The following is a 15,730-nucleotide window of genomic DNA, read 5'->3' as shown; positions in this document are numbered from 1 at the left end:
TTCTATCTTTCGTATTTGTTATTCACTGGGACTAATCCCAGCCTAAGACTTTACAGCCATATAATCCTCACAGATACTCAGATAGATCTCCCTTTGCTTCCCTATTCAGGGACCAAACACCTAGTTATATTATCCTCACAAACAACAAATATACAACAATTCCTAGTTCATCTACTTGGTGATCCTTCCGTCTTGCTGAGTACACAATACACATCTCAGCCTGATAATATGTCTGGTCATATAGCCAGAAACAAAACTGAATTAATGGAAAAGTTATTCTGTCCTCGAAATCAGTACTTTGAGGTCATTGTGAATAATCACTTGTGGAAGAATTTGCTGGAAAAAGCTGAAAGTTAGTGTGATCTGTTGCTAAATAAACAGACACATTGCAGGCAGGTGTAGGCCATGTAACTGCATCCTTCATTGTGGTGGAGGAACTATTGGACAGATATACTTATACTTTGGAAGGATGTTGAAAAACTGGAGAGAATTTGGAGTCAGGTAAATGAATAAAGGAATGGAAAATATACCTTGAAATGAGAGACTCAAGGTGCTCAATCTATTATCTTAATGAAGAAAATGTTAAAGGATAATTTATTAGTTTGTAAGTGTTTATTATCAAAGGGAATGAAAATTGATAATTGATGACTCATCAATCTAGCTGACAGGCTCAACAGGATTAAATGGATTGAAGTACAAATTAGACAAATTAAGGTTCAAAATATGGCGCACTTTTGTTTTTCTTTACAGGGAGGACATCTGCTTAAAGGTTGCAATAGATGCAATAGATGACTGAAGTCATATTGACATGTCAACAAAGTCATAAAGGACATATCTGAAATTAGATCACAACCGCTGGACTTCAAGAAAACTTTTGGGGAAGCCCCTTGAGCTACCCTACACAGGCCATTAATTTGAAAGGTCTCCTCTGTTCATAAAATCCTAATCAGAGTTACTTAGACCACTTTTTTTTTCTTCTCCTAACATATGATCCCATATTGCATGGCAATATATGTTTCAAGCCCTCCTTCATCACCAGACAAAAGAGCACTGCAGGAACAGAGAGGAGGAGCAGTATTTTCTGAACAGCCAACTCGTGTGAGAGAGTGTGATGCAAACCACTGGAGTTGATAAACATTTTTATCGAACAGTTAAGAAGTAGAATAAATTAGAAGGTAAGGTTTAGGCTTTCCTTTAGACTAAGTAGCTCATACAACCCTTCTGACACTACATTACAATCTGTGCTTTGGCTTAACAATTAAATAGTCATAACTTTTCCCTACAGCCTACCTTTATGAAGAAAACACATTCTCTGCCCTGCAATCTTCAACAATGGGATTAAGTATTACTGGCAGACAATACCACTTAAAATGTTAGCTGTATCAACCTCCATGATGAATGAAAGAGCTATTAGTCTGCAGTGCTTCTTTTAACAGGAGGACAAAAAAAAAAAAAAAGAAACAACTTATGTGCCTTTTTGGAGAAAAATACCTAGAAGGCAATATACCTCATCTAGATACAAAATTTACATGAAAAATGGTTACAGGAAGATTATTTACATTCTTTAGTCGTTACGGATAAAGAGGATGCTTACTGACCCATCTTTCTAAACAACAAATTGAAAATCCTCTGTGATAAAATCTCCCTGCATTGTGATTTCCAGTTCTGTCAGATACTACAGAAAAATGGTGTTCACTTAGCATATCTATCTACCCAATGACTGATTTGTGGTCTTTGCAATTTAGATACTCAGCCTCTCTTTCAACTCCACATGGCTATTATATTTGCTACAAATTGTATTAAGCGAGTGTATGTTTAGGGAAACGGGCACTGCAGCCTCAAAAGCCGGGTAGCCTGGGGAGACTGTGTTTCTCTACCCAAGTGGTTCAGGTGAGGGCTGTCAGAGCTGAATGTGGAACTATTCAGCCTGGGATTTGCTGCTGTTGAGCCTCACTGCTGGTGCTGTAAGGGGCTCTGAGGCCAAGCTCGTCTCATCTTGCCAAGCGGTATGGGGGTGCAGCAGAGGCGGAAAGTTACTTCATTGACTCAAGCTGTGAATTACAGATTATATATGTGTTTTAAATTCACAGAGTGCTGTTCTGCCATAGGACTTCAGGAAAGGCCAAATTTTTTGAGAGCCTATTACAGCACAGATAACACAAAATGCCCCTACTTTATATATAAAAGCATAAAAGGGAGAGGATTTGGTACCTTTAATGAGATAACTTATTACCTTTGCTGAGCATCAGACTGAGCCTTTCTTATGCTGTTTACCCTCAATACCACAGATAATGCCACAAAACATACAGCCTATGCAATACTTGTGCAATATTCTACTAGGGCCTCTGCCTGACAATTCCTGCCTCTTGTTTTCCCTTTTATAGCACAGATATGCAATCTGTTTCTCAGAATAAACACCTCAGAAGGACAAAGGCATGAATCAAAGCTGTACATCTAGGAAATACAGTTCTTCAGACCTGATGCTTACATTATTATGTCATCCTAGCCAGCAACAAGGTAATTGTACATAATGTGAAGCAGATCAACTTCTGCAATCTTCTCTAGGAAAAAAAAAGGGGGGAAAAGGAAAGGAAGAGGTTACTATACTCTGAATTCATCCTGAAGAATTTATCCATGGGCACTTCCTCACAAAGTACACGAAGGAAGCTCTAACATGGGAGGATAAAATCAGCCTACATGCTGCCAACATTTATATGGACTCTGAGGTCACTTAGGTTATGTGATGGTTAAAGCATATGTGGTACCAGATATCAGCTGACCAACTTACGGGAATGAATACTGTGAAAAATATCAATGTGAAGAGGGGAAAAAAGAAGAGGGTCATTAGTGCAAGATGCTTGAAACAACAAGATGCAGCGAGCAGGACAGAGCTGCTGATGAGAACACTCAGGGGATGCAGTATGAAGATCTCTGGACTGAGTGAAGTGTCGTGGTCAGGGAAGGATAATAAAAAGACTGGAACGTACACCATCTGGTATAACAGAAGGGAGGACGGGAAACATCAACAGGGAGTTCTATTTGCTAGGGAAAGCCAGACGGTGAAAGCATTGATTAAGATTATTTTGTTGATTAGGTGGTACTCCTTGATTTATGTGCTGGTGAAGGAGGAGTATTTACTGTGCAAAGGCTGTGCTGTCCAGGCAGCTGAAGTCAGATCTGACCCTGGGAGCTTTAGCAGATCTCCCCATGGAGGGAGGAAGGGTCACGCAGAAGCAGGGCAGGATACAGGAGGGTGCCACATTGCAGAGCAAAGAGAAGGAGCTGCGAGGATTTGTGATGGTGAAGTGATACATCTCTTTCTAACATAGGGAAGTAGCATGTAGGGGGAAAGAAGACCCTGTGGAGAGAGAGCTGCAACAGGAGAAGACATTCGGACAGCAAATGGGAAATAGTCGGTTGGGCAAAATATATGCGTATATATGTGTGTGTGTGTGTGTGTGTGAGTGCACACATGTGTGTGCTTATGTGTATATATATATATACACATATATACACATATATTTTTTAATATCTGCATATATATAAAAAATACATCCACCATAGGTATATCCTATATGTGTGTGTATATATATATAGTGTATGTATGCATCTCTATCCATCCAGGGCCAAATAAACAAAGGATGTAAAATTGTTGAGCTATTTTGGCACCAAAAGACATCAATTTACTCTGCCCAAAGACCCAGGCTTTTCCTGGCACAGAAAGGGTGAGAATGGAAGCGGCAATATAGATCAATGGCTCAGATTAGAGTCACTCCCAGCTTCAAAAGTCCTCAACGACGACGCACAGCAGGGGCAGTGCAAAGGGTACACAATCATAAAGCTAATCTGATAAATTTAGTACCCACCTCACTGAAAGGTGGCACCTGGTGTGGATAGGAAGCCAAGAAATAAGCCAAGGATTTAAGGGAGAGGGCTCGCACGGCACAGTATTATTGGTATCAATCAATCAGTGGGTAGGACAGGAACAACATGACATCGGCAGCAATGCCCAGCCAGTGAATCAGCAGTGGGAAAAGGGCAGTAGGTGAGCAGCACCAAAGAAAAACATCAGGGTTGCCTAGAATAAGTCACTGAGAGTGTTTTTGCAACACTAAGCTCAAGAGGCATGAGCAGTGGAGAGGGATTTGCGAAACCCCAATGGCACAGCACTGCTCATTTCCCTGACGCTGAAACTGTGCGGAAAATAACCCAAAATGTCTGAATTCCAACAAACCCTGGAGAAAAAGCAAACAAGCATTTACTTGTTGTTTAAGCAAAAAGAAAAAAGCAAAACACATTTCATGCTAAGCTCAGAAAGGTTTTTTCCTCCCCTCAAGACATAGGACATGTTTTATACTACACCAAAAAAACACCATTTAAGGAAAACCTTGTTTTCCTGCAGGTGAATTGTCACAACGTGAAAAATTGTAGATTCCCACAGATTTCTAAACCAATAAACACACACACACTTTCTTTCACAGCTCGCAAATCTCATCAGTAAATGTTGACTAACCTCCAGTTGCTCTAGATAACCTGAGTACAAGTTAAGTATAACACAGGTAGGTTAAATAGAATGCAAAAGGGAGTCAGATACGCTAATGCAACAGCATGGACAGGAATAAATTCAGTTCCCATTTCCTTTAAACTATATAAATGGGAACAGCCCTAAATATTACAAGTATTACATTCCACTATTCAATAAAGTTGTGCTGAATAGAATTATCACCTTGAAATTACAGGGTAAAACTCCCTATACAAAAACAGATTAAAGACAAATTAGACTGTGGGCCAGGTCACTATGATTGTTAATTAGTGATAATGGAAATACAATTAGCATAATGAGTTCCAATTACTGTATATGGAGAAATATGAGCATAGTGCTTTCATAAATCTTGGTTCCAAGAAAAATAAAATGCATCTGGTTTAACAAAGCATGCCCTTCTCCTTTGCAAAAAGCTTCCTGGTAAATATCTTTTTATGAAGCTAAACCTTTCTTTTGATGGGTTGTGATTTGGAAAAAAAAAAAAAAGGCAACAGAATGGATTTACCCTGTCTGATAGCTGAACAGTTTTGTATTAGCCTGGCTTCTGTTCTAAGCTTCCTAGAAAATCTTACCATCTGTTTCTTCAATTCTGGGTTAAACAACAAAAGACAAAATCATAGACCATTACATCAAATGCACTTATTGTCTTTGAAATATCTAGGGTTTTCCTCCCTTCTCCTTTTCTCCTTCTGATAAGCTGTGAAATTGGAAAGCCAATTATATTCACATATGTACGCAATTCTGAATGGCTTTTCAAAACCTAGTGCAAAAACAAGTTGACGAAAGACAACAGCTTTACAAATAGCAACAGCAGCATGTCTGATGGTTACTTAATGAAGTTTTTTTTTTTTAAAGAGTCAATCGCTATTGTACAGGCATTTATTTTCATACCAGCTTGACGCTTTTGCTAGAGTAGGTACAATCAGGTTGGATTTACTGAATAACACACTAGCTTAAATTAAAAAAGTGAGGATAAAAGTTATGAACCAATAGATGCCACGCATTCATGCTCTAATGAAAATAAAGACTTAGTAAAGCCCTACAGACTTGCAAGCTTAAATCTACAACACTGTTCAAGCTAGCTCTCGCTAACTAGACTGTCAGATAGCCAGTTTTGGAGTTGTTCAGTGTTTCTTTGGGTCAAAACGGGGGTAATGTGGGCATGGAATCAAGAACAAGAAAAGGTCTGGCCATGTGTGAGGACTAGTGAGTTTAGTGAGTTGTTTGGTCCTCTCCCTTCAAACTGAATCAGCCCTCTTACTAGGGTCCAGGCAAAGACCTGGACCAGGATAACACCCAAAAGCCATGGGTAGGTAAAGCAGAAGGGAAGACATGAATTGCCCAGCTAGTCATGCTGAACTTCTAAGGTATCGGGGAGCATTCATTAAGAAAAACTATAAAAACGTGATAATGGGAACGGGAAGTGGAAGGAAACGGTGGGCTGCATAACAACAACAGGTCACCCTTACATCTGGTAAACTGCAGATAGAGCAGACTGCTTACATTTTCATCATGTCAACAGCGTGTTAATTATCTGTAGCTGCAAATGAACTCTCCTCGCTCACAACAGCCGTGATACTTAGCAGCTACACTGCAGAACCAGAACCAACTCAAAACATACCCCGGTTGTCAGTCTAGCATGAAAGCAACACGGTATCATATAACCTCAGTGTAGTTTCAGTCCCTTAAAGCCTAATGAAACATGCATTTTGGCAAAGCATACAAGGAAGAGGAGACAGTAGGTAAAGCACTGCCTTGGCCACTCAGTGGAACTGCTGGAGCTCTACAGAGCATGAAGACTTGTCCTGGTGATGGGATCGCTACCTGATGAGATCCTATCTGCTTCATAGATTGAATACCTCCTGCATAAGTAGCTCTAGCCCCGGAGGGAAGATTCATCTATTCTGATTTTAGCCCTCTAAAAATCAAAAAACACTTCAAAATGCCATGCAGTCTGGCCCAGACCTTCCCATGGATACTGATGGCTCATATGAATGTCAGCACGATAGCATTTCTGTGCTTTCAGGTTGCTATTTTAAAGACCTAGGAAACTACACAGAGCAACGGAGTTAAAAGAACAGACTGACAGCTAAGGGAAGTGGCCTGTGGAAGAAATAATGAGTGAACACGTCACTAAAGATTGTATCTTGACACATATGCACAAGAAGGCTGAATTCAGTTTGTACAGGCAATCATGATTCTCACATTACCTCACTTTGCAACCTTAGCAAAGGTCTTTAAGGGTTGTTGTGCACTTGGTTATATTCATCTGTGAAATGAAGATATCTCAAACAAGATCGTTCGGATAGGCACAGTATCTAAGCACAATAAGAGGTATTTGCAGTGATAACAAAGCTTACAAGATAAGTGGATGAGTCAGACCATGGGAGAAAGAGAGAAGGAGACAGAGGCACAGACACAAAAAAATGCCTTTCCTCTGAGCACACGCAAGTGTCAGCACATTACCTGGCCGTGAGCCTTGCCCACTGACACAAAACATGTCTAAGACAACAACAAAAGCTTCACTGGGAGTATCCGAACGCAAGAGTATTTGGCCAATTAGGGGAAGACACTGCTCTGCACCTTTTCTTGATAGTGGCTGCCCTTTGGTTGAAGAGAAGGGCTTGGTGGGACAGCTGACCCTGTGCCAGCAGGAGCTGTCATGCTGACACCAGCAGAGCCCACTTATGCCCCTGTAAACCCAATGCAGCTCCACGTTATTTCTGAATTTACAGCATCATCCCTCAGAGCGCAGGCAACTATTTCCCCAAATGAATGATCTCAATCAGAAAACCAGTCCTGTAGCAAGGGATACATATGGCCATCACTCCCAAGAACAGCTGTCAAGCACTAGTCCTGCCCACTTCCCACTGTGCAACGTCCGTGGTTGCTCAGTCAAGCGAATGACCTTATAAGCCCACACAGGTCCAATCTGAACTGAAAATTATTACCAAAAACTTATTTTCCTTAAGATTTTGCAGTCTAACAATGAGAAATAATACACTTGGACTGCAAGTGAGTCTAAACTGCTTTTGTTACAGTTCTTTTGAGTATAAAATCTCTCTACATTGAAATACAAAAGCCTCTGTAAAGATGAGTGCTAGACCCCCACCCTCCCGATCCAAAGCATGCTGTTCGATTTAGCGTGTGCTTCACTGAATAAATAACATTCCCAGCCCTGACGCTCTCTCTCCAACATGCTGAAGTACTGATAGATTGCATTGCTCTATTCTAAGTCTGTCTGGAACTTGTGACATTTGGCCAGTGATTTGGTAAATGAACTTGGAATATTTGACCCATGCAGCTGAGATTACACCTTATTTAGTCTGAATGGACAAGATCCTTTGTTGTACCCAAAAAACTTGATAGATACGCTAACCTTTTCAGGTAGTTCCTCTGGGTATTTAGCTATGAGAAAAGTGACACTCCATGATGACTGCTGAATCTCAAATCTCTTCCACATATACACATATAACTAGGTATTCTACTGAAGTCTGCGATATAGGCAAGTCGGCAACAAAAGGTCCTTCTCCAAAACTGCTGATTTATGTAGACCTGCCATAAACTGACTGATACAAGTGAAATAAATCTGTTTAGAACTTAAAAGACATGAAACTTGACATTCAAAGTAAGTCAGATTCAGCTATTTCATGTTCTATCTTTTCCTGTGCTGTATCTCTAAAATGAGATTAGCTAACATAGTCGGGGGCAGTGGGAGGGATAAGTAGGTGTAGGTTTGGACACCGAATCCTAGCAGGAGTCTCCTACCCCTAACCTCTTTGATTCTGTGCTTCAGCAATACATTTCTCACTAAGCTTTGATCTTGGATGACATTTTTAACTTAGTAACATGCTCTAGGACAATCTCAATACTTCACAGTTACATTATTCAATGCAAGAAATACTTCTCAGCAACTGTCATGTTTTGTGCTTTTGAGATACATTTTTATATCTCAACAGGGCAACAGTGCTGTTATTTATCAACAGAAGTGGAAGCCAAAATACTGATGGCTTGCCCCACCTTGCCAACTACTTGAATGCAGAGAGTTGGCTGAGAAAATAATGTGTCCATCTCTAAACTGTACTCACTAAATATTTGGGGGATCTTTTACAATGGTTGGGGAGCTCCAGCTGGTATCAAGGAGACAGTTGCAGAGAAGTCCTGGGTGAAGTCTTCAGAACTTTTACAATTTTCCATTAATTCTAATCTTTTTCTCTCTCTCACACACATATACACATATTCTCCTCCCAAATCTATTATGACCCAAGCAAAAAATCTGAAAGAACCCATGTTCTATGTCTCAGACTCCTAAAAGACAGCTTTTGCTTTCTTCCATTGAGAAGTTTGTGGTAGTTAGTCTTTTGTAGTAAACATTACAGAAAAGGGCTCTGAATTAATAATCTCTTGCATACTTAACTACTCCACAAGCAAGTTATGTCTCCTTGATTTTTGAGCTGACGGTACTGGACCCTCCCAGGTTGTCCTGCATACAAGGGCTGCTGGTGGTAAACAGCCAGTTAGAAGAGCAGGGGGTCAGCAGATCACAGCAACACAGTTCTCAGCTCATGAGAGTCAAGGTTTCTACCACATCATTAACTTGAGTATAGTGATCATCAGCAGTATCTTTCATTTGTAATATCCACCTGGGCCAAAAATGGTCCATAATGTGGTTGAATTAGTACTGCATTCAAAAGCCTACTTCCAGAGGTTAGTACGTTGTATCTCAACATTAACACTGTCTTCTTACTTGGTGGAGATTTTGTATTCAATAGATTTTGCTGGTACCAGGAATGATTAAAGTGCTATAGATACTAGTTACAATTCCCAGCAAGTTGGTTGGTGTATTAAAACAATACAACTCAAGTCCAAGCAAACTTGCATATCCTATAGCTACATGGGAGATTATGTCAAAGGAAATGCTACTCTCATATTTTACTGCTTTAACTTTTTTCTGCCTTGTTTCCCATGAATTAGAAACACACCAAGTTGAAGAGGTATCTCTGAGTATCTCCCAAAATAAAACAAGGATTATGATTAGCTAATCCTCCTGTTCTTTTAATGCTATTTCACACAAAACTCTCAAAAATCCTTCACATAGGCTTGCTCAGCACAGTTCTTTGAAGAGTAATGTAACGCCATACCACTGCAGCCTTTATGCGTGCATTTCTGTGGTCCACTCGATACACCCTACTATGAAGTGTCCTTATGAAACGTCTGCCAACAAAAAGGACAGTAGAGAAAATATTCTTGAGAGTTAATGATATAGCCCCACCACGTTGCCCCACTGGCATTGCAAGGAAGCTGGCATGAACTAAATAGCAAATGCAGAGTAGCCTCTTATGAAGCCCCGGTTACAAAGTACAGCTTCCCTTTCTCCTTTCTCTTCCCTTTTTTCATCTTTGTTCTCCCTCTTCTTCCTTGAGAAGGGCAGAAATACTGAACGAAAAAGCAGTTGCAGCAGCAACAGTAGCAACATACCTATTTTCTACGACAGCGAGTTCCCCCTGGGATGAGGCTGGCACTGGTTTCCATCAGGAAACGTAATTCTCTCCTTCAAGTGTCAGAATCTTACCCCGTAACTCCTAGTTTGGCTGAAGCCTATTTTTTTTTTTTCTAATAACAGAGCATGTTTTTTACATCACAAGTATTGTTTATGTCTGTGAAACAGCCTTTTTATGTTTTGTTTTTCTGATGCTATGGGCGTACATCAAGCATCACAATGAAAGAAGCCATCCATGAGGTGCACTGCACCATGGACAGATTATGTAAATATTTTAATGATCTACCAGGCAAATAACAAATTTAAGAGAAATATAATTATCTTTAAATCCCGCACATTGTAAATGTTTGCTTTTAATCCTTTACATAACCTTATTAAAAATTTCAAGATGGATACATTCTCCCACTGAATCTGACAAACATCTGGTTTACAAGAGAATCATGTGATGAAATTCCATCCAGAATCCCATTTGCTCTTCAGCATGTTTTCTCCCACTATCATTCATAACACAGAACTTCTGTGTTTTGTCTGGGATATAAGACAGTACAACAATATGTTTTTATTAGGAATAATGCACAGTTCTCTCCCTTATAGAATTTAAATCTGCTATCTATGGGTAGGTATAGTCAAACATATTGATAGTCTCCCTTGTGAGTTCTGCTGACACTTGGGTTTAATTGTAGTGAACTTTGAATTCCTATCTTAAGGTCAGTTATTAACTATTGATGAATTCTCCTTTTCTCCATTTAATGCTAAAGTATTCATACTAACCAAGATAGATGGGAACGCTGAAGAAATTTTTCAAAGCCATTGCTGTGCAAGATACCCTTACACTCTCCCTGCGTGACAAATGCAAAGCCCTTCTCTAACGGCGGTGATCACTTATGTTCAGCTTAAAAACAAAAACACAACACAACACCGTGCTGCCGACCCCTCGCTGCTTCTTTCACCCTGTATTATCTTCCTGGAAACAAAAGGTCCCATATGCTACTGATTAGGGGGAAACATTTTTTTTTTTTCCTCAGGCACAACCTTGGCTACCGACCTTGAAAGCGAACGGGGTGAGAACGGCGAGGAGCGAGCCCCGCGCCGCGGCACGCCGCCCAGCCCCGCCGACAACCGCCCCCACTCCCCCGGCGCTCCCAGAAGGGAAAAGAGTGCCCCGCCGAGATTTATAAACACATACATAATAAATGGGAGGCTGAAGTTTAAACTGTTATGAAGCATTCTCTACTCTGCTTCCGAAGTCCCCTGTGATTTAAAGAGCTGACATTTACTGTGTGCAGGCCTATTATTCAGAATGACTGTTTGTGTATAGACAATATTTTAACATGGCTTGCTGTAGATGAAAAATTCTTATTAAGTCAGAAAAACAGTTTAAGTAGGTAACACTCTCCCAGTTTGGGCTGCTATACGTCTCGCTGACCTGCTGGAGGAAACGCGTGGGGAGAGGCGAGCCTGCCTGTGCCGGCTGCCCTGCTCGGGCGCGGGGCAACTGTGGGCCAGACCCCGCAGACGCCCGGCAAACCCGCGCGTGAAGCCAGTGAAGGCTGTGGTTTCCTTCCTGTCTCCTGTCCAGCGACGGATACAAAGAGGTTAGGTGTCACTTTTCTGCATTTAAGCCCTCCTCTGTCATGCAAACCTTGCCCAGTGCTGGAGCTATGAACTCTCTGACTGCACTGAAGCCAACGGTACAACTTGTGCTCATGTCCCCCATGGTCTTCAAAAGCATTTGGGTTACGAACACTTTATATCTGCGAGGCAAGCAATTCCCTGACCTTGCCAGCCTGGACATACCCTTTTTTTCTCACCACCTTGGTATGTTCACTCTGCTCAACTTCTCCAACCTGTAGCTTCATGCCACCATCCCAGTGGCAACCAACCAGGAGTTATTTCTGAGGCATCTTCCACGCATCGAGCCCATTACTGCGACAGCCTGAAATCTGATAGGAATCACCTGGCACTCCTCCAACGTAATCCACAAAAAAAACCCCAACAGACTAACCGGAATTAAAGCATACATCTCACGTTTTGATTTTACACTGTAGTAATTATAAAATAGTCCTAGCAGACTTAATACCTTGTTTTTGTACAACATACCAGTGGATCTCAAAGTACCTCACCCAGCACATTCACATGCTTCGCTTTTCTTCTTAGCCAGCCTATCACTTGCATACCACCCAGGGCTGCAAGTAAAATCTTTCATTTTCATATACATTTTCAGGTATTTTTAAGACAGAGAAAATCACACCCAACTGCGAAATAACAAAACAGTGATACTAGAACATACCACTGCTGACAAGACTGGCTACATCTCTCTGGCATGTAAATTATTCCACACAGAAAAGCCCATTGTACATTATTTTATTGTCATTATAGTTGATAATAATGCCCAATTCAGAGAGTACTTCATGCATAATATATGGATCTGGCTAAATACAGCTAGACTCAGATTTTAAAGGTGGTATATATTGATTTGGTTGAGAAAATCATCTTTCTTGAAGACTGTACTAAAATAAACACTTTAATCTGATGCCTTCCCTTGGACTTTAGTGTAGATTTAAATAGGGATTACGAACAGGAGACTTTGACCCTGAATTTTAGGTCCAGATTTCTATGATCAGGAACTGCACTGCCGATATTGTTCAGTCATTAGATCCATCCCTCACATGGTTTTGGCTCAACCTATCCATTACTCCCCTGGCCAATTCCCTGGCACATATTTGTGTATTTTCACAGATCACAGACCGATCCCAATAGGCAGACTCCATGCAACCATGTTAATTCTGAAGGCAAAAGTGTTTAATAACATGCAAGTGAGCAGCTCTGTGCCCAAGAGCCTCAATGCCACAGAATGGTCCACGCCTTAATTTCCTAGCATATATGTACATATGTATATGTATATACATATATATATATATTGCTAAAGATTTTGATACCCCTTGGACACAACAGGAAGACCTACTGGAAAAGCAACATTATAAGAGATGGGCTTGGGGCAACCAGTCTAATTCTCTGTTTTTCTGCATTTCTTGTGCTACAGAACCAAAGTTCAAATGAAAATCTTTATAAAGCGACCACGGAAAAATTCTAAACAAAGAAAATAGGAAAAAAAATTACAGCCAACCTGTTATTCCTAATATACTTCTCTGTGAATGGGCTGAAATAACTAATTGTCAGCAGCTGATCAAGAAGCAACAATCTTAGCTAAAGTCTGTGAAAAATCAGCAAAGACAAAAAAAACCCCAAACAGACGAATTTTAAAAGCTTCCTTCCATCCAAGAACTTCAAACTAGAAATGGAAAAATATTTGCTTTTTTCCCCTTTATAAATCACACATTTTAATATATACTATTTTTGAACACTTTATATGAAATATTAGTAGTTCAAAACAGATTTAGCCAGTTTTAGGGTTTCTACTGAATACATAATTTATAAGAACTTTTGGCTTCTTTACCTTCATTATAAGGGCGGAATGGAATATAATACTATTTGTGCATCAAGAAGCAGTGTATTACACAAGGGTTGGCAGCCATTCCCATACAATACATAGCCCTCAATCATTTGGTTTAGGCATTTTTCCTATTTACAAATTCTGCATCTTACACCCTGCCCCATCCCCCAGTTAGGCCAGTTCTATTTAAAGCATAATACTGCACACATAATTTGGGCTTTTTTATTAATATCTTCCAAGGTATCATTTTTTGGAAGAAAGAAGAAGAATGCACATAATGGAGAGCTCTTCAAGTAAAGATTCTCTCTAGAAACAGAAAAGTCAGTTTTCATTAAAAATGGAAGGCTGAAAAACAGAAGAAAATCAAGAACCCAGTGCTGGCGATATCTTCTCCCTTTATGCATCTGCCACATTTGAGGCACGGGTTACAGGGCACCAAGAGTTCAAATCATTTCGTGAGGGGTGGCCACTCCCTCCTTCAGACATCGTGTTTACTTTGCATGGCTGTTTTCTCTCATGGGCACTTGGCTAGGTTTTCATGGCAAGCCCCTTGCACCCTTTTTCCCATTCCAGTTCTGTTTTATTCCAATACACAGGCTGGCAGCATGCTACAAGGCCAGCTGAGTCTTTCAAGTCTTGGTGGAACTTATCATTTTTGAAGGGAGGGAGTTTTCTGGGAGCCTTTTACACATTTGGCTTATTCACTGCTTAGTCTAAATTGCTTTTATTTTTATCTTTCCACAAAGATATGTGACATGACACAGAAACCTCCCTTCTATGCTAAATATCAAAACAAATAATGAAACAATATACTCTTGGCTTTTCCCTAGGACCTAGAGCGTATATACAAGTCTGAAGCCAATGGAAATGATGCCTTTCATTTTAGAGGATAAAGGATCAGGCCTCAGCTTTATGTGACACTGAACTGAATAGCAGGGCTCCTAATGACTTCACAGGGACTTGGATTTAGACGTGGCAGGAAACACAGCTAAAAAATCATAAATTCAGTAAGATGAAATTCCAAGAGTGTATATTTGATAGAAATAGGTGAGGACTGGAAACGTGCAGAGAGAAAAAAGTCCAAAACCAACTGTCTACAGCTGTTAAAAAATGAGCTGGTGTCATGTTGGTAACCCTTTAAAATAATGGCCTAATCATTATTAATTCCTTCGATATTTAATGTAATAACATTAATCATGATGAACTCATTTGGTATTAATGTGAATGTCAGATGCACCTCTCCACATACATGCACATCATTTTGGGATTAGATCTTCACTATATAATTCTTTCCGTATCCTTCAGAAAGTGCTGAGGGCGGTTGTTTTGTGACATTGACAGAACGATAGATAAGTTTGTTCCTCAGTTCATCACAGGTGCTACTTACACACAACCATGCCTTGTGTTTCCAAAGTTTGATACCACCTCTAAGTACCTCATCTTCTGAAGGAAGCAATTATAGCATCTAGAGATGGGAGGGAGAGAGTGGGAGACACACAGGAGGCCGTTGGCAAAGGCTGCATGAAAACTCAGGACATTTTTGCTCTCAGCTGCCATCTTCCATATGCTACATGCCCTGATGACCATTATGAGCCAGAGCCACCCTTGATGTGAACTAACATCATAATATTGAAGCTGATATACTCAGGATTTGGACCACTAAGAAGTTCTCTTAGTCAAGAGCAACATCACTATGGCTTGGCCGTTCATAATAATCAAGAAAGTCTGAAGGCATCACCTGGATGTAGAAGTTTCCAAAGGAGGCAATTTCTAGCATGCCTACTAGCAATGCCTAAGATGTACAAAAAACCACTAGTCTTATGCTTACTTTTCTGGCAGGCACTCACTAAGAGAATATAACTGGGTGTGGAAGAGATGGCCATGCAATGGAAGGGAACTGTGGCAAAAAAAGGATACACTGAAAATCCACATTATCAGGGAAATGTCACTGAACCATCCTTTTTTCCAATTAACATTTATTTTCAATTATTGTGGCAAAAGTTTTAGTGTTTTATGTCACTGAAACTCATACAAGTGTCTTGTTACAGCCCTTCCCACCCACACCCAATAAATATAGCTCTGTGCTGTCTGTTGCTTGTTTCTCAATAGCTTGGCATGCTGTTAGTTAAAATTCATTCTTTTAAAGCATAGTATCCATTTAGCTTCTATCCTCTGAACTTTATCATTCATTATTAACACTGAAAGCCAAAGTGCATGAGAGAAGTTCAGTCCT

The 15,730-nt window shown here is 40.3% G+C and overlaps 1 long non-coding RNA gene across 2 annotated transcripts in view; it reads right to left on the bottom strand.

The window, feature by feature from the left end:
* Window positions 1–10,086, bottom strand: part of LOC106497617 (uncharacterized) — a 77,760-nt gene extending 67,674 nt beyond the window's left edge. For both annotated transcript variants that reach the window (XR_001294836.2, XR_001294835.2), the window contains exon 1: window positions 10,022–10,086. This is a non-coding gene — a long non-coding RNA (uncharacterized lncRNA). The remainder of the gene's footprint in view (window positions 1–10,021) is intronic.
* Window positions 10,087–15,730: the final 5,644 nt, after the last annotated feature.

This window comes from Apteryx mantelli, chromosome 3 (assembly GCF_036417845.1).
Source record: "Apteryx mantelli isolate bAptMan1 chromosome 3, bAptMan1.hap1, whole genome shotgun sequence".
Taxonomy (NCBI): domain Eukaryota; kingdom Metazoa; phylum Chordata; class Aves; order Apterygiformes; family Apterygidae; genus Apteryx; species Apteryx mantelli.
This window is presented reverse-complemented; position numbering and strand designations above follow the sequence as displayed.